Here is a 24,124-nt window from a genome sequence, read left to right on the forward strand (position 1 = left end):
TGGCGATGGTGGTGATTCTTTTCTTTGTTTCATTTTTCCTTCCTTTCGTTCTTCCCAGCGTAACCTAACCTGACTGATTCATTAAGGGAGGAGGTGATTGGTGGGTATAAGTGGAGAATTACTGCAGAAGACTTAGGTCGTGGAGTTGCAATGGAGCACAAAGGTAACGACGAGGATTATAAAAGTGATAATGATGATAATAATGAAAGCCTGTATTCAGAAACCTGGCTTTCAAGAGTGTTTCTCCTGTTAATAGTGTAGAAATATTGTTAATGTAGCACCAGAACCATAACCTTACATACAATCCCGTGTCACTTCAACTACAGCCTTTGAAGCGTCTCGGAATATGGTTCAGAGACAGGCGGGGAGCAGCTTGAGTCTTGCCTTAGCGTCGTGGCGTTAGCAGGACTGGTTTACATTGCGGGGGGGAAGTTGTGTTAATAGGGGCTGAGAGGTGCGGCGCGTCCCGGCTTAGCGTGATGCGTGGCAGGATGTCGTGGATGCGTGGCGGCTTAGCAAAGGTGAGACGAACATGCTAAACTCTCTCTCTCTCTCTCTCTCTCTCTCTCTCTCTCTCTCTCTCTCTCTCTCTCTCTCTCTCTCTCTCATTATGATTATTTATTATTATTATTACTTATATTATTATTATTATTATTATTATTATTATTATTATTATTATTATTATTATTATTATAATAATAATAATTATTATTATTATAATAATTATATTATACTGCTTTTATATACTATTTCACTGGGAATTGGTGGATACAGTACGTATCACAGTGACAGTGCACGATCACGTGCACAGTCACAGTCACGGCGGGGAACTGCTGCTGGAGTCGCCTGACGGTGGCACCATCCGGTGGTTTTCATAATTCTAGCAGTAATTTAACAGCATTCTGGCTCATGAATAACACTTCCGCTGTTTTTTGGTGCCGCCTTTCTGAATCAATAAATAATAATACATGATATAAACTTACAAGCCGTGGTCCGCTCAGCATTTCTTTTATGAACCTAAAGTTTTGATCTTTTGTTGTCTGTTTTCGGTACAGAGAGAGAGAGAGAGAGAGAGAGAGAGAGAGAGAGAGAGAGAGAGAGAGAGAGAGAGAGAGAGAGAGAGAGAGAGAGAGATAAAGTGTGTAATATCTGCGTAGTGTTGTGTGATGTAGGTTATCTTGGCGGCGGAGCGAAATGCACGCGGCGCCTCACTGACGGGGAGGAAATTACCGCTCCCAGGGATGTCACGGGGAACCAATGGAGGAACTTAGATTGACAGGGCGCGCACTCAATAATATTGCACTGGTGTCCTTTAATATATATATATTTAATATATATATATATATATATATATATATATATATATATATATATATATATATATATATATATATATATATATATATATATATATATATATATATATATATATATATAAAGGATAATAATGATATTCGTACTATTACTTCTGTCTGTCTGCTGCTGCTGTTGCTAATTCCTCGATCACAAAACACACTTAAGGCATTTCTCTGTTCACTGTTGTATTAATTAATCTTTCACTGCATTTTAACACTTAATATTTAAGTAAGAAAAAATAATAAAATATCCTTCTGGTGACTGTTGTGTTAATTAATCTCTCACTGGATTTTAACACATCATGTCTCGATCACAAAACACTCAGTCATTTTTTCTTTCTCTCGTTTTGTTTCTTTTCTTAAATGAAAGCAAAAAATATGTAGGTGAAATAAGAAGTGAATGAATAGAAAAAATAAAAATGACAAAAGTTAAATAATTCAGCTGAGCAAAAATATATATATATATATATATATATATATATATATATATATATATATATATATATATATATATATATATATATATATATATATATATATATATATATATATATATATATATATATATATATATATATATATGTGTGTGTGTAACGGAATAAGACAGGAATGACCAAGGGAAATAATTTGTATTCGAAACACACACACACACACACACACACACACACACACACACACACACACACACACACACACACACACACACACACACACACACACACACACACACACACACGAATATGCCAAATCAATTGCTTCGTGGAAAAATAATAATAGAAAAAATCACAAATATGAATGATAACGGTCGAATAATCCTCCTGAGAAAAAAAACAGATAACCTAATTTCGATGAATGACATGATAAATATTACAGCTGAATAAAAAAAGAATGCATAGCTTCAGATGAATGACAGAGGTTAAATCATTCAGTTCAGGTAAAAAAAAAAAAAAAAAAGAGAGCATGGATGAACAAAAACATAACACCAGATGAATGACAAAAGTAAAATGATTCAGTTGTCAAAAAATGATGCAAAGCTCTGGGGAAAATGTCAAGCCGCAGGTGAATGCCGCTCGTGAAATGTGCAGCACAGGAATGTTCAACCTGCAATGGCCGCCACCAATAAAATAAGAAAAAAAAATGTGAAAAACTATGAAAAAAAAGCAAAGAAAGGTAATATTTTAAGTGGAAAACTATAATTTAATTACTGTAGGGGAATACATAATAATAATACATACATACATACATACATGCATGCAGACAGACAGACAGACAGACAGACAGACAGACAGACAGACAGACAGACAGACATATAAGGAGAGGAATGAAAGAAGACAAAAAGTAATATTACACGTAAAATAGTGTAAGTAAATGCTCAAAAAATAAAGAAAACTGGAAGGAAACTCACCATTGCCTTAATAATAATAATAATAATATTAATAATAATAATAATAATAATAATAATAATTATATTAATAATAATAATAATAATAGGTCTTTTTATTTACTCATTTATTTCTTTTGTTTTTCTTTATTTTTGCTTTGATTTCATTTTTTACTTTATTGATGTTTATTTATTACATTATTCATTTATTTATTTATTTATTAATCTATTTATTTATTTATTTATTTATCTATTTATTTATTTTGCTGCTCTATAACTCGCTAGATTAACACCAGACAAGACCTCCTTTCACTTCCTCACTACACACACACACACACACACACACACACACACACACACACACACACACACACACACACACACACACACACACATTTCTCCCGCTGATGAACCCTGGTATCCTTGACGGCTGTGCATTATCTGCCCGACAAACGATGAAAAATTACTCCCAAAAAACTACTCGGAACATTGTAATATTTTAACAAACGCTAAACACCACACTCAAATTTTCACCACGTGTCATCATTTATACATCAGCGAACATTAGTAACCTCAAGCAGAAACAGTTGTGTGCTCGCTTTATTCAGGCCAACTCTTGCATGCAAATGAGAGGTGCGGCATTATGCAAGAACGAGGTGCAGAGTAATAGAAGAGAGGAATAGCAGATGATGCAAGAATGAAATATATACTCAATAACACAAGAATGAGTGAACAGTAACAGAAGAGAGAGAGATGCCAGACGATATAAGCATGAGGGATACAGGAATGTACCAGAAGACATAAGCACTGTAATATTAGAATGAGGTATGGAGTAATAGAAAAGAGGGATGCCAAATAATACAAGAACGAAGTACACAGTAATAAGAGGAGGGAGATGATAAATGATGCAAAAATTACGTACGCAGTAAGAGAGGAGAGAGATGCAGGTATACAAAAATGAGTTATCCAGTAATACAAGAATACATACACAGTAATAAATGAATAAGGTACAAAATAATAGTAATGATAAAAGAATGTGGTGGACAGTAACGCTAATTAATGTATGAAATATGCAATAGTGCAAAATAACAGAGAAATACTTTGATCGAAGTGAAGGGAAATACACAGCGATGTAGAATACGCACATTAATGCAACAATAACAGACTTTAATGGAAGAACAAATGCAGTCAATGTCGGGAAATTAATAACAAACACACACACACACACACACACACACACACACACACACACACACACACACACACACACACACACACACACACACACACACACACACACACACACACTAATTAAAACTGAATGGAAATAAGATAAATAAATGGAAATTGTTAGTCAACCATCTCGTTATTTAGGATTAATGGAAATATTTTATAGCAAAAGAAAAAAAAATAATGAAACTGACATGAAATATAACATGGCTTAAATTCATAAAATAAACATATCAGCTATAGTGTAGTGCAGCAGCCCCGTGACCTCTTGGTATTTTGGGAAAGGCGGCAGTACATAGAGAATGGCGCGTCCTAGTCTGTGTGTCGTTGAAGTGAAGAGTTCAAGTCCATGCGGTAAAAATTAATCGCTAATACCATAAATTAATTAGACTGGCGGGGAGCGGTTATTAATATCAAAGTTTGGATAAGTCCCATAAATATTATTGTAAATGCATGGTGATCTGTTTGGATAGGATGAAATAATCGTGTAACAGAATACAAGTGCAGGACTTACGAGTAATGCTGCTGCTAAAGACAGACACATAATGCTAAGCCAGGGATCAGTGTGTAAAGGTTCAGTTCCAGGAAGGCAGCGGAAGAAGGAACACTTTCTGGCTCAGGTAATCATGACTTCTGAGTGCAGGGAAGCATTCCAACACAAATTCAAGGAAGCTCCGAATTATGGAAAGGGACGAAAATATATAAATAAGCATTGAAAAATTGGAAATGTTGAGTTAGTCGAGTCGCTACAGGACATAATTTAATAATGGAGTGTTCAAAAGTAATAATAGATAAAAGAATATATAAATAAAGGCATGCTGAAACTGATGTGGAATGTGACATAGCTTAAAAATATATCAATAATGAATAAATTAGATTAATAGAAAAAAATAGTATTGAGAAATAAGAAACTATGACAACTCTAATAGTAGAATAATTATACAAATGAGAATTCCTCCTATATTTGGAGGTAACTCATTAACAGCAATTAAAGCAGAGCGTATTCTGCATGAAGTCAGGTAATAGCTGAAAAGAACACTGTATGTTTCTATGATAAAGTTTCTGCAAATTTACACAGTGATTGATCAGTGGCTGAGTGAAAAATCTAATTGCAAAAAACTCAGTAACTAAAAGCTATGAAGGGATTCGAACTCACACCAAGGGAGTTCGTAGACCAAAAGGAACAGAGCAACAGGACACAAAGCTTGACACTGATCCTTAACATGACACACTGATGGACTAACACCCAGACAGACTGACAGACAGACAGGCAGGCAGATATAAAGGTCACCTTTCAAATTATTGTGAGACGTTGCCTGAATACAGCAGCTTTTAAAGGCAATCAGATCCAGTTCTAACCTTTATTTCCTCACCTTTCTCCTCAGATATGCTAAAGCTGCCAGCCGTGATGCCGAGCAGATCTCCAACAAGTAGTTCTTCATGTTCACTCTGTTTTTTCATCCAGTAATGATCATCATCCTACATTCACCCTGTTGGAGGTAGGTGAAGGGAACACGACCTGAGAAATGTCTACTTTATTCCTGACTAGTCTCGCAGTAGCTTTTTCAGAGGACTGTGCCTGCCCTCTTCACCACCTACATCCAATTTCTCACAATGTCATCACCTTTCTCTGCCGTCCAGTCCAGTAATGTTTCTCTTCTTTCACTGTGTTGTCCTGTCCAGTATTGCTCGTGCGAATGTCAGAAGTCTCCGCATGTTGGTCAGTTGGCTTTTGTAGTCACTGTTTTCTTTTGTTTTTATATGCATCTGAAGTTGTCTTGCCTTGTTCTTTCTTGTTTTGTCTTCGTGATGTTGCTCTTCTTTCTCTTTCGTTGTTCAGTTCAGTTTGTGGGAATGTCAAAAGTCGCTGTGTGTGGGTCAACTGGGGTTTTGCAGTCTCTATTTTCTTTTGTTATTACTCGTATATGCTCTTTTATTGGTTTATCCTACTCTTCTTCTTCGTTGTTTTGCGTCTGCACTTACTGCCAACAGAAAATTAGATGCTGTTTAGTAAAGTAAATTCTGTATTGCTGTTTAAATTTTCTGTGATTAAATTGATTCTTGCACCTGTTGCTTCCATTATTCCATCATTCTATCTCTTTCTAAGCTCGCGCAATGGTGTTTTCTCCCTAATGTTCCGCTGGTAGTACTTAGCAGGGCATCTTGTTCCACACTCTTGATATTTATTTGCTTCTACAGATATTCTACGTAGTGTTTATTCCACATTCCGCGTGTTTCTGATGTCATGATGTCTTGTTCTCTGTGACGTTATGGTGCCTTACGATGGCTGCATTTAACGGATTCTGGAGGAAAATACTGTGGATTCAAATAATTAATGAGAAAAATACCTATTACAACCTGACTAAATCATCTGTGGCCTTTCAAGATCCTTTTGGCTCTACTCTTTAAGGACTAGCACCATCACTGAGCCTTTTTTCTGTCTTGTAGCCCAGAGTCAGAGGGCCAGAATCTCTCCACTATAGAATAATAAGAACAGTGCATTTCAGAATACGGACACATTTCTCAAGAGTCTCTTCACGTTACTGCTTCGATAAAACGCCACACTCTTGCCTTGCTGCAGCTCGTGTGCTCCTCTGAAGCCTCTTTGTTAGCGTTACCCTTACCTGTTGCCTTAAAAATGTGTCGGCAGAGGTGCCTCCCCGCCGCGGCTCTCATGTGAAAAGGTTTGTTTTTTGCAAGCGGGATTTCACGGGTTGGGAAGAGTCAGTTTGGATTTTCCCCGTGCCGGAGTAAAAGGGGGAGACAGTGGTGGCGGAGATCATGAAAAAGTGTGGGGGGGAAAAAAACAGACGGCGATATCTTTTATGGAGGGCGAGTGTATCACAGGCAGGGGGCGGCGCGACACCCTAACTCAGGGAGGGAAGGGCGTGAGCTTCCAGTGGGACGGGAGATGAAATGTAAAGTTAAATTAATCTGTTTTTTGCTTCAAGACTCGCCATTCAAGTGGAACTAAAGTAAACTTGGGAGTGCTGGAGTTTGTTAAGGCAGTGATGGCGTCTGGGAGTGTGGGGAGAATTGGCGTGGATGTTTCGTGTGGAATAAACACTTTACCGTTTTTCAATAAAGTAATGTATATAAATGAACCAGACACCTATTTATTTTTTTAATTCAGTTTATTAATTTACTTTTGTTTGTACATGTGTAAGTTATGGATAACATTGCAAACATATAGCTAAAATAGATAAGGTGTTAGAATGAACGGGGTTCAGAATTTCGACGGAGAAAGAAATGCCAGCCGATGCACAAACATTTTTCAGAGGTGCAGATATATATATATATATATATATATATATATATATATATATATATATATATATATATATATATATATATATATATATATATATATATATATATATATATATATATATAATTTTTTTTTTCTCTCGTTAAGGCAGATTAATAATGTATACCTGAATATTACTCAAATGTGTGAGGAAGCTTACGTCTAACGTAATATTAAAAAAAAAAAACACTTGTAGGATGAACATTTCACATTATTTTAATTAATATGAAAGGTCAGTTGCAGGCTGAAATGCAAGAAAATAATAAATAGATAGTATTGTTTCAAGTGATTACTGTGAGATGCAATAAAGATGACACACAAGCTCCTCAGTCAGTAGCGTCTCACCTACAAATAGAACGCCGGCCGCATCGTGAAGTACGTTGTGCGTACCACTGGAAGAATGAGCAGCAGTACGGGAGTATGACAAACTGTTTCTAGTCTCGCAATTAACCCGGGAGAAAGAAAAGAAAAAAAAATGTATCGACGCAGTCTGAAAAACAAGTAGCATTAAAGAGTCAGAGAGCAGCGAGGCGTGACCTGAACTCAGCAAATGAAAAGAAGTTACGCAACACTTTACACTTTTGCACGCTGGTTCCGCTGCCTTTAGTGCAAAACAAACACAAAAATCAAAGTGCCAATACTGCAACTCTGCCTGCATGCAGCGATAATGCGAGGCCACTCCACTCCCGGTGCACATCCTCGCCATCCGCGGAGACTTGATGCCGTGAGGACGTGAAGAGCTTAACGCCCCGACCCCCGAGCCCCGAGTCTCGAGTCTCGAGTCTGCAGCTCTGCGTCTGTGGACCATATTCTGAAACGCTTCTGCCCACAACTCTACTACTTCCAAAAGACTAATTAAAGTGACATGGGTTTTTAAGGGTGTTTTCGTGGCTTTAGTAACAGATTAACGAGATTTATACTCTATTTACAGGGGAAACACTTGAAAACGCGGCTAATCCTCACCGTGGCCTTTGATAAGTGTCGTGGCGAGAGCAAAAAGTTTCTGAATACTGCACCAGTACCGGACGGGCAGATCCTTGGGCACTCTCTGGTGGATGCTTCTGTATCTTCAGATTACTTGTGTATTTTGGAAACTACAGAACGATTCGAGTATTGTAAAAGTATGTGAAAGATGTAGGTGATTAGTAAAAGCAGAGAAAGGAGAAAAAGGAAAGCAAAACGTCACAGCTCCGCGTCTGTGCGAGGACCGGAGGGGCAGATCCTAACAAGAGTGAGTGTTCAATGGGGACAGATCTGCAATGGCTGAGAAGGTTAAAAGCAAAGGAAGAAGCAATTGGTCACCTTACTCCTGTGCAATCTTGTCAGTTCCAGCCCAGCCTATTTCACTCCACTCCTGTTATTTCCAGTTCACCTTATTCGTGTTCACTTCAGTCCTTTCTTATCCTCTCCTATACAATCCAGTCTAGTTTAATCCAGTACCGGTCTGCAATGACTGGGAAGGTTAAAAGCGGAGAAGCTGGCCAATGTACTTGTGTCGAGGCTCAGGATTGCGTGTCTCGTGGGAGTGTGGCTTGCTGTAAAACCTGGACGATTTTTCAAGGGAGGAATAAAACAACAGGCAGTAAAAGGTCTGAGCCACTCCATTACTCTTTTTGTTGTCAGTGTTGTCTCTCCAAGCTGTATCTTTTGACTTTTCTCTCTCTCTCTCTCTCTCTCTCTCTCTCTCTCTCTCTCTCTCTCTCTCTCTCTCTCTCTCTCTCTCTCTCTCTCTCTCTCTCTCTCTCTCTCTCTCTCTCTCTCTCTCTCTCTCTCTCTCTCGTATATTTGTATAACTGGATCATGCAACCAGAGTAATTTTGAAATATTTACCTAACTAAACGCTAACTCAAGATTAAAAACCGTAGCTGTCTTGTTTGAATGAATGTCCATGAGAGAGAGAGAGAGAGAGAGAGAGAGAGAGAGAGAGAGAGAGAGAGAGAGAGAGAGAGAGAGAGAGAGAGAGAGAGAGAGAGAGACGCTCCCTTGATGTCAGAAGCAGCAAGTCATTACTCTGGCATCTAAATTCTGTTTCATTATATCTGCCAAAGCGATTCCCAACGTTGATGAAAGCACGGCGGTCCACGAGCCAGGGGAAGCCGGGACCAGCAGCGCGTCACCAGTTGGTAGCCCCTGGTTTCCACATGACTCCTCCTGCAAATAAATAAACAAGTGTTTGTAGATTCAACAGAAAAGCGAGAAAGTGCTGGACGCTAAGAGGAGTGGCGTTAAATCATGCAAATGTTAGGAATGCATTGCTGAATCGTCGCTCATATGCCGAGGGTGTCAACGAGCAGCTGTCAAGTGGAAAAATAGTTCAGTTTTCAGTTTACTGGGAGTCGATTTCAGTTACGTTTCGCTTTGGTAACGACACAGCCTCGAGGTTTTTTTTCTTTTCCTTCTGGCAAGTCGTTCCTCTTGCAGTGTCTTTCCTCTCGTGTCTTAACAGTAATATGTATGTTGCATCTTGTGTCTCCAGTGATTTCGTTATCAAATACAGTCAAATTTGTTCCTGCATTTTACGTTCTTGTGTTATTTTTGGTTTGTAGTATTGTAGTTTTAATTTTTGTCGTAATTTCTGTGGTAAAAGGTAATTTATATTCTACTACGTGTTTCAGATAGTTCAAATGTTTATTTATTGTATAGCATCAGTTATTTCTTATTGTTTTTAGTATCCGGTAAGTCAGTCAGTCAGTGCCTCTCCCTGTGTCCGGTTCAGTATTATCAGCCTTGTTAACGGAGACCCGCTGAGTGTTTGATATCACACTTATTACATATTTCAACACGTATGGGATGGGTAATAGCTTCTGTCCCTGCAATATTGTCGTTATTGGAGAAGTGCCTGATTCTTGTCTCCTTGTGGTTATTATAAAATTGTGGTTTTAATTTGCTTTCTCGTATGTACAGAATTTATGCATTGAAATTTATGTCCCCAGTATTTTAGTCATTAAATAAGAGTCTGCTTATTGCGTCCTCTTGTTACTAGTGAGTTTATTGTAATATTTTGCTATTCATTTTCTTTTCTCCGATCGTCGAAGACTGGTGTATTGCAATTTAGGCCTTCCCAAAATTTTCGAGGTCGAGGTCAAGGGTCGTGTTGGTCGTTGTGTTAAGATCGAAGGGCGTGTTGGTCGTTGAGTTAAGGTCAAAAGTCATGTCGGTCGTTGTGTTGAGGTGTAGGGTCGTGGTGGTCTATATATAGCAAAGTGACGGTCGTGTTGGTCACTGTTAAGGTCGAAAGTCTTGGTGGTTGTGTTGAGGTGGAGGTCGTCTTCTCATAGCCGAGAAATGTTGCGTTCGTCACTCAGTATATAAAGAGTCGCACATTCTCTCCCTTATTCTTCTCGCCGGCAAATTCTGGACCAGACTCCTTCGGTGCATTTCTTATTTTCCATGACTTTTCACATTTTTCAAGAGCGGAATATCAGGTTGCCTTTAGAGCTAAATTGAATTTGCCTGTTTTGCAATCCTGAAACTTGAAGGAACGCCGCACACCAAGCCTTTGTTTATTCCTTGCTTCCAGTGCTCTCTCTCTCTCTCTCTCTCTCTCTCTCTCTCTCTCTCTCTCTCTCTCTCTCTCTCTCTCTCTCTCTCTCTCTCTCTCTCTCTCTCTCTCCCCCCCCCCCCGGAGTGATAAGACTCGCCTATTTTTCTCGTCTCCAAGGCAGACAGGGTAACAAGGTATAAATATAGTTTGCAAAAGTCTATGGTTATTTTAAGAGTCCTTTTAACTTCCCCAAAGATCAGGTTTCTGGCACATACTGTGCTCTCTGTTACTCACTCCTCCATGAATAATAAGGCACACCCATTCAAGTCCGCTCTTAACCAGGTAGGGCATATGTGCATCTTGTAGACTATAATTATCTTGAGTTTCCTTATAACTTTACAGAACTAGTCTCTTTGCCACAATATTAGTACATATTTCTCTAACGTGCACCTTTTACACGTGTTCCGACACAAATGTACTGTACGCTTGAGTGTGTTTGGCCACGAGAAACAGGGTATGTGTATCTTGTAGAAGACTATGGTTATCTTGAGTTTTCTTGTAACTTTCCCAGACAACAAGTTTCCTCAATAATGGTACACATGTACTCTCCAACACTCGCTCCTTCCTGTATGACAAGGCACACCTGTTTCTCTCCTCTCCCAGCCCGAGCATATGAAGACTTTCATATCTTGAATTTCCTTGTAACTTTCCCCACAGAACAAGCCTCCTCGTCACAATAATGATGCTTGCCCTTTACACTGGGCATATTCTCCTATTCTGCTTTTTTTTTTTTTTTTTTTTTTTTTTTTTTTTTTTTATGTAGGAAGGATACTGGCCAAGGGCAACAAAAATCTAATAAAAAAAATGCCCACTGAAATGCCAGTCCCTAAAAGGGTCAAAGCAGTGGTCAAAAATTGGTGGATAAGTGTCTTGAAACCTCCCTCTTGAAGGAATTCAAGTCATAGGAAGGTGGAAATACAGAAGCAGGCAAGGAGTTCCAGAGTTTACCAGAGAAAGGGATGAATGATTGAGAATACTGGTTAACTCTTGCGTTAGAGAGGTGGACAGAATAGGAGTGAGAGAAAGAAGAAAGTCTTGTGCAGCGAGGCCGCGGAAGGAGGGGAGGCATGCAGTTAGCAAGATCAGAAGAGCAGTTAGCATGAAAATAGCGGTAGAAGACAGCTAGAGATGCAACATTGCGGCGGTGAGAGAGAGGCTGAAGACAGTCAGTTAGAGGAGAGGAGTTGATGAGACGAAAAGCTTTTGATTCCACCCTGTCTAGAACAGCAGTATGAGTGGAACCCCCCCAGACATGTGAAGCATACTCCATACATGGACGGATAAGGCCCTTGTACAGAGTTAGCAGCTGCGGGGGTGAGAAAAACTGGCGGAGACGTCTCAGAACACCTAACTTCATGGAAGCTGTTTTAGCTAGAGATGAGATGTGAAGTTTCCAGTTCAGATTATAAGTAAAGGACAGACCGAGGATGTTCAGTGTAGAAGAGGGGGATAGTTGAGTGTCATTGAAGAAGAGGGGATAGTTGTCTGGAAGATTGTGTCGAGTTGATAGATGGAGGAATTGAGTTTTTGAGGCATTGAACAATACCAAGTTTGCTCTGCCCCAATCAGAAATTTTAGAAAGATCAGAAGTCAGGCGTTCTGTGGCTTCCCTGCGTGATATGTTTACCTCCTGAAGGGTTGGACGTCTATGAAAAGACGTGGAAAAGTGCAGGGTGGTATCATCAGCATAGGAGTGGATAGGACAAGAAGTTTGTTTTAGAAGATCATTAATGAATAATAAGAAGAGAGTGGGTGACAGGACAGAACCCTGAGGAACACCACTGTTAATAGATTTAGGAGAAGAACAGTGACCGTCTACCACAGCAGCAATAGAACGGTCAGAAAGGAAACTTGAGATGAAGTTACAGAGAGAAGGATAGAAACCGTAGGAGGGTAGTTTGGAAATCAAAGCTTTGTGCCAGACTCTATCAAAGGCTTTTGATATGTCCAAGGCAACAGCAAAAGTTTCACCAAAGTCTCTAAAAGAGGATGACCAAGACTCAGTAAGGAAAGCCAGAAGATCACCAGTCGAGCGGCCTTGACGGAACCCATACTGGCGATCAGATAGAAGGTTGTGAAGTGATAGATGTTTAAGAATCTTCCTGTTGAGGATAGATTCAAAAACTTTAGATAAGCAGGAAATTAAAGCAATAGGACGGTAGTTTGAGGGATTAGAGCGGTCACCCTTTTTAGGAACAGGTTGAATGTAGGCAAACTTCCAGCAAGAAGGAAAGGTAGATGTTGACAGACAGAGCTGAAAGAGTTTGACTAGGCAAGGTGCAAGCACGGAGGCACAGTTTCGGAGAACAATAGGAGGGACCCCATCAGGTCCATAAGCCTTCTGAGGGTTTAGGCCAGCGAGGGCATGGAAAACATCATTACGAAGAATTTTAATACGAGGCATGAAGTAGTCAGAGGGTGGAGGAGAGGGAGGAACAAGCCCAGAATCGTCCAAGGTAGAGTTTTTAGCAAAGGTTTGAGCAAAGAGTTCAGCTTTAGAAATAGATGTGATAGCAGTGGTGCCATCTGGTTGAAGTAGAGGAGGGAAAGAAGAAGAAGCAAAGTTATTGGAGATATTTTTGGCTAGATGCCAGAAATCACGAGGGGAGTTAGATCTTGAAAGGTTTTGACATTTTCTGTTAATGAAGGAGTTTTTGGCTAGTTGGAGAACAGACTTGGCATGGTTCCGGGCAGAAATATAAAGTGCATGAGATTCTGGTGAAGGAAGGCTTAAGTACCTTTTGTGGGCCACCTCTCTATCATGTATAGCACGAGAACAAGCTGTGTTAAACCAAGGTTTAGAAGGTTTAGGACGAGAAAAAGAGTGAGGAATGTACGCCTCCATGCCAGACACTATCACCTCTGTTATGCGCTCAGCACACAAAGACGGGTCTCTGACACGGAAGCAGTAGTCATTCCAAGGAAAATCAGCAAAATACCGCCTCAGGTCCCCCCAACTAGCAGAGGCAAAACGCCAGAGGCACCTTCGCTTAGGGGGATCCTGAGGAGGGATTGGAGTGATAGGACAAGATAAAGATATGAGATTGTGATCGGAGGAGCCCAACGGAGAAGAAAGGGTGACAGCATAAGCAGAAGGATTAGAGGTCAGGAAAAGGTCAAGAATGTTGGGCGTATCTCCAAGACGGTCAGGAATACGAGTAGGGTGTTGCACCAATTGCTCTAGGTCATGGAGGATAGCAAAGTTGTAGGCTAGTTCACCAGGATGGTCAGTGAAGGGAGAGGAAAGCCAAAGCTGGTGGTGAACATTGAAGTCTCCAAGAATGGAGATCTCTGCAAAAGGGAAGAGGGTCAGAATGTGCTCCACTTTGGAAGTTAAGTAGTCAAAGCTACATGTACGACATAACTGTACGTAAACTTCAGTGTAGTGAGGCTCCCGCAGCCACCTGTCACTCCAACGAAGATTTTCCCTCCCACTTCCTCTAGTCACGGAGCCACACTGCACATACTAAGCGAGGCCCACGCAGGTCAACGCCACTAAAGGGAAGTAAGATAAATTCGTTACCATCCACAACGTTCCATTCTCAGTGAGTCGCTGCCCCTGTCGTTGCCTCCTCCCCAAGTACACTGACCACACTGTCCGCCGCCTAGCTTCAATAAATCACTCCAGCCGCTGGTGGATCCTATTTCTGTCGAGATTCTGGGTGTCTTGTTTAAATTCTAACAATCCTTTGAATCCTTGTTCGCAGCACTGCTGAAATTGTGGCACGCACACATTGGGTATTTGGATTGAAAGAATATTGTGACTTGTTTTTTTTTTATTTCATCGCTGAACGTGTATCCAGAGTTTCAAATTGTAATTGTACTCGTAAAACGTATTTGCAGATTGATTTGAGTGTGTTTATTCTCATGTAGGTACATGTATGAGCTTTCATCCACAAACACTTTAAATTTCATATCTGGCTGAACTATTCCGTTATGTTAGATTACGTTGGTTCAAATTTTAGAATAGTACGCTTCAATTCAGTCTTCGTTTCTTACTTTTTGTTAAGTTGGGATAGGCAGGGGAAGGAAAAAGGAAGGAAGTAAGATAAGATTAGGTCACATCCAATTTCAGAAAGCAGTAATACGCCCCTGCTTGGCCATCAGCGGTTCCCTCTTATTTCACCCACGTGAATAGAGTGTTCAGATGTGAATCATTTAGGTGTGACAGTCTTTCATGTGGCCTTCCTGTACATCATCATGGGGGGTTTTACATTACCTCGCCCTGGTCATCAGCCCCGCTCTGTTATTTGACCCTTCTGGATAGAGTTCAGACATACAGCATTTGTGTGTGGCGGTCTTTCATTTGACCTTCCACTACACCATTCGGTCGGTGCACTGTCCGTATTTTATAAGATTTACTTCGTCGCTTTCCGCCTCAGCGTTCCGTGCCACAATGGTCGACCCGACTGACAGATTCCATGCATTCGTTGCGTCCCGCTGAGTGCGACGCCGCGCCATTTCATTCCCTTCCTGCTTTTATTCCCGCACCGCATAGACCACCAAGGCGTCTCTCCGTCTTTCAGCCCCTTAATTAGTGTTCATTATTACTTTTTACAGGATTTTACTCTACACTGAGGACTGCAATGCTAATTAACTAGAGTATATATACGAGTAGTTTTTTTTTTATCTTATTTTTTTTTTGCAGTTCTCTTATTATTTCATCTATCACATCTTCTTTCAATAGGTACATTAAAATATGTTGTCTTATAGTGTCTTATGATATCGTACGTCTGTTTTCACAATAATCCATCACTTCCTCGTGCTCACACACACACACACACACACACACACACACACACACACACACACACACACACACACACACACACACACACACACACACACACACACACACACACAAAGAGAGAGAACAGTCAAGGGATTCAAGACAGTGGTGAAGATGACAGATATGGCAGACGGTGCAATACAAACTCTAAATTTCATATACTGCAGCTTGGTAAATTTCTGTTGTTGTTGCTCCTATTGCGTCGTTGTTGTTGTTGTTGTTGTTGTTGTTGTTGTTGTTGTTGTTGTTGTTGCCATCAACTTTAGTAGCTTCAACCATCAGTAGATAAGATTAAATAACAAAACACACACACACACACACACACACACACACACACACACACACACACACACACACACACACACACACGTCACCACTAAAACACACCAATACAAAAGAAGACAAACCATCGTATTTCCCCCCAATACAACACACACATCCCTCCTTAGTGAAGTAAGGAGGCTGGGAGCACATGATTCCGTGTGTCGCGACGCTAATTACGTCTGCACCAACACTGCCAGTTAATCGAGCAAACACGTCCTGCAGTCTAAGGTAACGATGGGCCCGGCGTGAGTTAGGGAATCAGGAGAGTGAAGGGAGTGAAGGTGCCGGACAGCAGTGAAGGGCTGGACGAGAGGCACCGAGGGAAGCTGGACTCTCGCGCTCCTGATTAAGTGTTGTATTAGCTGAGGATGAATGTAGCCTGTTAGCTTGCATTGTACGTTGAATTGGGGAGTTAAGATAGTGAGTTATGGGGAATTTCAGTGGATTCTACCCTGTTACTCTTCAGTGGTTGATTATGAGTGAGTTTTGAGTGAATTTCAAGTGGTTTCAAGTAGACTGAAGTATAATTCAAGTGGATTCAAGAAGAAAGCAACTTTAAAAACCGTGTAATTTTACTAGTATTATTTTCGAAGGCCACATAAATGGTTAGCCTGATTCTTAGAGTGTTTATCTTGTTGATATCGTAGAAATCTTGTTAATGGGTCTTTTTAACCTTAAAAACACCCGTAAAACCCGTGTCCCTTCAACTACGTAAAGCCTTTTGAAAGTAGTGGTGCAGTGCAGAAGTGTTTCAGAATATTGTCCTGATACAGACGCCCCCGCTCTCCTCACAAGGCAGGCAGGCAAGAGGCTCATTTTGCATAAGCAGATGGCGGGGCTGGAGGGGCGCGCGTGATGGCTATCTGAGTGAGCCGAGCGATGTGACGCACTCAATGTGACGTCACCTTTTTGAATGTGAAATGAAAGGTGATGTATTTCTGATAAACTTTAATAAATTTACAGTGCCATGCAGTATAGGCATGGCACTGTATTGTGTCTATATGGCTGACGACAACGATGATGATGACTGACATTATAACATTATAGAGGCGAAGCAACAAAGCCTGAATCCTTCCTCCCTTACCAACACTCCAAACAGGACACTACACCCTATCACTTCTCAACTCCCCAACCAATAGATAACCTTAGCCTCAACCATTGCACCATGAACAGATTACAGAAAAGAAGCAACACAACTTATCTCCTTCCATACCCAAGACTCACAGCAAGGCACATCCCAGCAGCTCTTCAGTCAAACACGCCGGCCATCCATTACTCCCACCATCATAAAGCGAGACAAGACTGCAATGGTGCCTTTGTCCCGGGCAGATTGGGAGGCCCTGCATTGCTTGGCGGGGGTCGGGGGGATCTGCTCGACGCGCTAAACAACCCATTAAGGCGCCGCCGCGATGCATCACCTGCCGCATCCGGTCCAGGGAGCCCACCGCCCCCGCTATCCCCCCAGCAGCGTCCAGGCGAACAAAGGAGCATGAATGTTTCAGTGAGTGATGAATTAGTCGGGAATGCACACTTGCTGGGATTCATATGCACACTTGTACGTGCATGCATCTACACGCGTGCAGGATGGTGCTGTGTATGTATGTATACTCGCACACACACACACACACACACACACACACACACACACACACACACACACACACACACACACACACACACACACGTGAAAAATGAAGAAAGAAATACCGGACAAACGTAGATACGATGTCATTTATGTTACAACTCCGCCTGCAAACAAACCGTCAGTTAGTATTATTTTTTACACACATAGTGAGAAAAGGAATGAAAAAAAAACAAACAAACCTAGATACAAAATCCTTTACATTACTTCTGCAGCCCAAAACCCATCCAACACTCAAACACGTATCAATGTCCTTCTGTACACAATTAATAAATACTTGACACGGAGGAGCATCCATCATCTGTCAGTGTGTGTGTGTGTGTGTGTGTGTGTGGGAAGGTTCGATCAGCTGGGGAAGCGACGGGCAAGTCTCCTTCACTGCGAGTCATCATCGTCACGTTTATTAATCACGCAAGGAAAGGCACGCGGCTCGCACCATTTAGCTTGTGGTCGACTGGAAGGATAACACGTGTGATAGCCGGGATGGTGGTGGTAGTGGTGGTATTTGATGTCATTGCTTGTGGTGGTGGTTTCTGGAGGTAATTTTGGTGTGGTGGTGGTAGCTGTAGTTGTTGTTGTTGTTGTTGTTGAGGATGACAAACTCATCTCATACGCGAAGTTATGTGGTAGTGTTGTATGCTAGGTAAAGCGAGGAAGGTATTTTCAAAGCGCACGGAGGGGAGCCTAACTGGGTCTCGGTCTTTGCCTGACGTCATAGGTAATCTAGACCAAAGCTTCTGCCGCTCGAAACTCTCCAGTCAAACACGTAGTCACCCTGCCGCCCAGTGGAACGGAGCCTCGTTTTCTGTTGTGGTCGGGGAGGCTGCGGTAATTTTGTGAGTTATGCAAAAATGCCAACAGTTTGTATCGTGCGTGGGTGCAAATCAGGTCACGTCAAAGGTGATGACAGAATGCATTTTGAAAAACTACCCAAAGTGGAAGAACTTAAGAAAATGCATAATAGATAAGTATAGAATATTATGCATATGGTTTGTTGCCAGGCTCTCGTTTTCTTCCACACACACACACACACACACACACACACACACACACACACACTCTCTCTCTCTCTCTCTCTCTCTCTCTCTCTCTCTCTCTCTCTCTCTCTCTCTCTCTCTCTCTCTCTGCAAGTGCCTTTATTATCCACTTTCGTTACTTGATCATAGTGACAAAAATTACTAGTGCCTGAATAAACTAAGTTCCGTCAAAGTATGATTAGTATTCGTCAGTTTGTTAAGAGACTGTCGTCATACTTTCTTTGCTTTCTATTTATTTGTTTATTTATTCTTTCAATTTTTATCAAGTTAATATTTCCTTTTCTATTACCGTCCCTCTCTTCTCCCTCTTCTCTCCTTTCTCTATCCTTCGTCATCACAGCAGTTTTCTTCCCGCTGTTCTCTTCTTCCCGATATCATGGCTGCGCCTCCTGCAGCGCAAAGGTTTCCCCAAGATCCCTGCAAAAAGATGACCAAGACCCAGTAAGGAAAGCCCATTGACACACACACACACACACACACACACACACACACACACACACACACACACACACACACACACACACACTAATTACTACTTTTCTTCTTTCTGTACACTCAATAGAGTTTCCGTATTTTGGATAAGAATTCAGAAGGAGGCATTTTATGAACAAATTGGAAATGAAAGGCAGAAATAGACTAAGTAGATACGTCCTAAAGTGAGAAAGATTATATTATACAGAATAGAAACCAAGAATAACATCAACATGACACCTTTACTCCCCGCAGAAGCAGTACTAATAGTAGTAACAGAAACAGCAACATTAACAGTAGCACTTGTACATCGCATTCACTCAAAACTCACTCATAAGCAAGCACTGAAGAGTAACAGGGTAGAATCCACTGAAATTCCCCATAACTCACTATCTTAACTCCCCAATTCAACGTACAATGCAAGCTAACAGGCTATATTCATCCTCAGCTAATACAACACTTAATCAGGAGCGCGAGAGTCCAGCTTCCCTCGGCGCCTCTCGTCCAGCCCTTCACTGCTGTCCGGCACCTTCACTCCCTTCACTCTCCTGATTCCCTAACTCACGCCGGGCTCCTCGTTACCTTAGACTGCAGGACGTGTTTGCTCGATTAACTGGCAGTGTTGGTGCAGACGTAATTAGCGTCGCGACACACGGAATCATGTGCTCCCAGCCTCCTTACTTCACTAAGGAGGGATGTGTGTGTTGTATTGGGGGGAAATACGATGGTTTGTCTTCTTTTGTATTGGTGTGTTTTAGTGGTGACGTGTGTGTGTGTGTGTGTGTGTGTGTGTGTGTGTGTGTGTGTGTGTGTGTGTGTGTGTGTTTTGTTATTTAATCTTATCTACTGATGGTTGAAGCTACTAAAGTTGATGGCAACAACAACAACAACAACAACAACAACAACAACAACAACAACAACAACAACAACAGCAACGACGCAATAGGAGCAACAACAACAGAAATTTACCAAGCTGCAGTATATGAAATTTAGAGTTTGTATTGCACCGTCTGCCATATCTGTCATCTTCACCACTGTCTTGAATCCCTTGACTGTTCTCTCTCTTTGTGTGTGTGTGTGTGTGTGTGTGTGTGTGTGAGCACGAGGAAGTGATGGATTATTGTGAAAACAGACGTACGATATCATAAGACACTATAAGACAACATATTTTAATGTACCTATTGAAAGAAGATGTGATAGATGAAATAATAAGAGAACTGCAAAAAAAAAATAAGATAAAAAAAAAACTACTCGTATATATACTCTAGTTAATTAGCATTGCAGTCCTCAGTGTAGAGTAAAATCCTGTAAAAAGTAATAATGAACACTAATTAAGGGGCTGAAAGACGGAGAGACGCCTTGGTGGTCTATGCGGTGCGGGAATAAAAGCAGGAAGGGAATGAAATGGCGCGGCGTCGCACTCAGCTGGACGCAACGAATGCATGGAATCTGTCAGTCGGGTCGACCATTGTGGCACGGAACGCTGAGGCGGAAAGCGACGAAGTAAATCTTATAAAATACGGACAGTGCACCGACCGAATGGTGTAGTGGAAGGTCAAATGAAAGACCGCCACACACAAATGCTGTATGTCTGAACTCTATCCAGAAGGGTCAAATAACAGAGCGGGGCTGATGACCAGGGCGAGGTAATGTAAAACCCCCCATGATGATGTACAGGAAGGCCACATGAAAGACTGTCACACCTAAATGATTCACATCTGAACACTCTATTCACGTGGGTGAAATAAGAGGGAACCGCTGATGGCCAAGCAGGGGCGTATTACTGCTTTCTGAAATTGGATGTGACCTAATCTTATCTTACTTCCTTCCTTTTTCCTTCCCCTGCCTATCCCAACTTAACGAAAAGTAAGAAACGAAGACTGAATTGAAGCGCACTATTCTAAAATTTGAACCAACGTAATCTAACATAACGGAATAGTTCAGCCAGATATGAAATTTAAAGTGTTTGCGGATGAAAGCTCATACATGTACCTACATGAGAATAAACACACACTCAAATCAATCTGCAGATACGTTTTACGAGTACAATTACAATTTGAAACTCTGGATACACGTTCAGCGATGAAATAAAAAAAAAGTCACAATATTCTTTCAATCCAAATACCCAATGTGTGTGTGCCACAATTTCAGCAGTGCTGCGAACGAGGATTCAAAGGATTGTTAGAATTTAAACAAGACACCCAGAATCTCGACAGAAATAGGATCCACCAGCGGCTGGAGTGATTTATTGAAGCTAGGCGGCGGACAGTGTGGTCAGTGTACTTGGGGAGGAGGCAACGACAGGGGCAGCGACTCACTGAGAATGGAACGTTGTGGATGGTAACGAATTTATCTTACTTCCCTTTAGTGACGTTGACCTGCGTGGGCCTCGCTTAGTGTGTGCAGTGTGGCTTCGTGACTAGAGGAAGTGGGAGGGAAAATCTTCGTTGGAGTGACAGGTGGCTGCGGGAGCCTCACTACACTGAAGTTTACGTACAGTTATGTCGTACATGTAGCAGAATAGGAGAATATGCCCAGTGTAAAGGGCAAGCATCATTATTGTGACGAGGAGGCTTGTTCTGTGGGGAAAGTTACAAGGAAATTCAAGATATGAAAGTCTTCATATGCTCGGGCTGGGAGAGGAGAGAAACAGGTGTGCCTTGTCATACAGGAAGGAGCGAGTGTTGGAGAGTACATGTGTACCATTATTGAGGAAACTTGTTGTCTGGGAAAGTTACAAGGAAACTCAAGATAACCATAGTCTTCTACAAGATACACATACCCTGTTTCTCGTGGCCAATCACACTCAAGCGTACAGTACATTTGTGTCGGAACACGTGTAAAAGGTGCACGTTAGAGAAATATGTACTAATACTGTGGCAGAGAAACTAGTTCTATAAAGTTATAAGGAAACTCAAGATAATTATAGTCTACAAGATGCACATATGCCCTACCTGGTTAAGAGCGGACTTGAATGGGTGTGCCTTATTATTCATGGAGGAGTGAGTAACAGAGAGCATGTACCAGTATGTGCCAGAAACCTGATCTTTGGGGAAGTTAAAAGGACTCTTAAAATAACCATAGACTTTTGCAAACTATATTTATACCTTGTTACCCTGTCTGCCTTGGAGACGAGAGAAATAGGCGAGTCTTATCACTCCGGGGTGAGAGAGAGAGAGAGAGAGAGAGAGAGATAGAGAGAGAGAGAGAGAGAGAGAGAGAGAGAGAGAGAGAGAGAGAGAGAGAGAGCGCTGGAAGCAAGGAATAAACAAAGGCTTGGTGTGCGGCGTTCCTTCAAGTTTCAGGATTGCAAAACAGGCAAATTCAATTTAGCTCTAAAGGCAACCTGATATTCCGCTCTTGAAAAATGTGAAAAGTCATGGAAAATAAGAAATGCACCGAAGGAGTCTGGTCCAGAATTTGCCGGCGAAAAGAATAAGGGAGAGAATGTGCGACTCTTTATATTATACTGAGTGACGAACGCAACATTTCTCGGCTATGAGAAGACGACCTCCACCTCAACACAACCACCAAGTCTTTCGACCTTAACAGTGACCAACACGGCCGTCACTTTGCTATATATAGACCACCACGACCCTACACCTTAACACAACGACCGACATGACTTTTGACCTTAACTCAACGACCAACACGCCCTTCGATCTTAACACAACGACCAACACGACCCTTGACCTCGACCTCGAAAATTTTGGGAAGGCCTAAATTGCAATACACCAGTCTTCGACGATCGGAGAAAAGAAAGTGAATAGCAAAATATTACAATAAACTCACTAGTAACAAGAGGACGCAATAAGCAGACTCTTATTTAATGACTAAAATACTGGGGACATAAATTTCAATGCATAAATTCTGTACATACGAGAAAGCAAATTAAAACCACAATTTTATAATAACCACAAGGAGACAAGAATCAGGCACTTCTCCAATAACGACAATATTGCAGGGACAGAAGCTATTACCCATCCCATACGTGTTGAAATATGTAATAAGTGTGATATCAAACACTCAGCGGGTCTCCGTTAACAAGGCTGATAATACTGAACCGGAGACAGGGAGAGGCACTGACTGACTGACTTACCGGATACTAAAAACAATAAGAAATAACTGATGCTATACAATAAATAAACATTTGAACTATCTGAAACACGTAGTAGAATATAAATTACCTTTTACCACAGAAATTACGACAAAAATTAAAACTACAATACTACAAACCAAAAATAACACAAGAACGTAAAATGCAGGAACAAATTTGACTGTATTTGATAACGAAATCACTGGAGACACAAGATGCAACATACATATTACTGTTAAGACACGAGAGGAAAGACACTGCAAGAGGAACGACTTGCCAGAAGGAAAAGAAAAAAAACCTCGAGGCTGTGTCGTTACCAAAGCGAAACGTAACTGAAATCGACTCCCAGTAAATTGAAAACTGAACTATTTTTCCACTTGACAGCTGCTCGTTGACACCCTCGGCATATGAGCGACGATTCAGCAATGCATTCCTAACATTTGCATGATTTAACGCCACTCCTCTTAGCGTCCAGCACTTTCTCGCCTTTCTGTTGAATCTACAAACACTTGTTTATTTATTTGCAGGAGGAGTCATGTGGAAACCAGGGGCTACCAACTGGTGACGCGCTGCTGGTCCCGGCTTCCCCTGGCTCGTGGATCGCCGTGCTTTCATCAACGTTGGGAATCGCTTTGGCAGATATAATGAAACAGAATTTAGATGCCAGAGTAATGACTTGCTGCTTCTGACATCAAGGGAGCGTCTCTCTCTCTCTCTCTCTCTCTCTCTCTCTCTGTCTCTCTCTCTCTCTCTCTCTCTCTCTCTCTCTCTCTCTCTCTCTCTCTCTCTCATGGACATTCATTCAAACAAGACAGCTACGGTTTTTAATCTTGAGTTAGCGTTTAGTTAGGTAAATATTTCAAAATTACTCTGGTTGTATGATCCAGTTATACAAATATACGAGAGAGAGAGAGAGAGAGAGAGAGAGAGAGAGAGAGAGAGAGAGAG

The 24,124-nt window shown here is 41.2% G+C and overlaps 1 long non-coding RNA gene across 2 annotated transcripts; it reads left to right on the plus strand.

Annotated features, from left to right (window-relative positions):
- The first annotated feature begins 340 nt into the window (after nt 1-340).
- LOC135098325 (uncharacterized) lies at nt 341-23,896 on the plus strand. Of its 2 annotated transcripts, XR_010266819.1 has the most exons (3): nt 341-521; nt 5,352-5,465; nt 23,704-23,896. It is a non-coding gene; the product is annotated as an uncharacterized LOC135098325 (long non-coding RNA). The 2 variants fall into 2 exon arrangements; XR_010266820.1 differs by lacking the exon at nt 23,704-23,896 and having other exon boundaries at nt 5,352-6,904.
- Nucleotides 23,897-24,124: the final 228 nt, after the last annotated feature.

This window comes from Scylla paramamosain, unplaced genomic scaffold, assembly GCF_035594125.1.
Source record: "Scylla paramamosain isolate STU-SP2022 unplaced genomic scaffold, ASM3559412v1 Contig55, whole genome shotgun sequence".
NCBI lineage: Eukaryota > Metazoa > Arthropoda > Malacostraca > Decapoda > Portunidae > Scylla > Scylla paramamosain.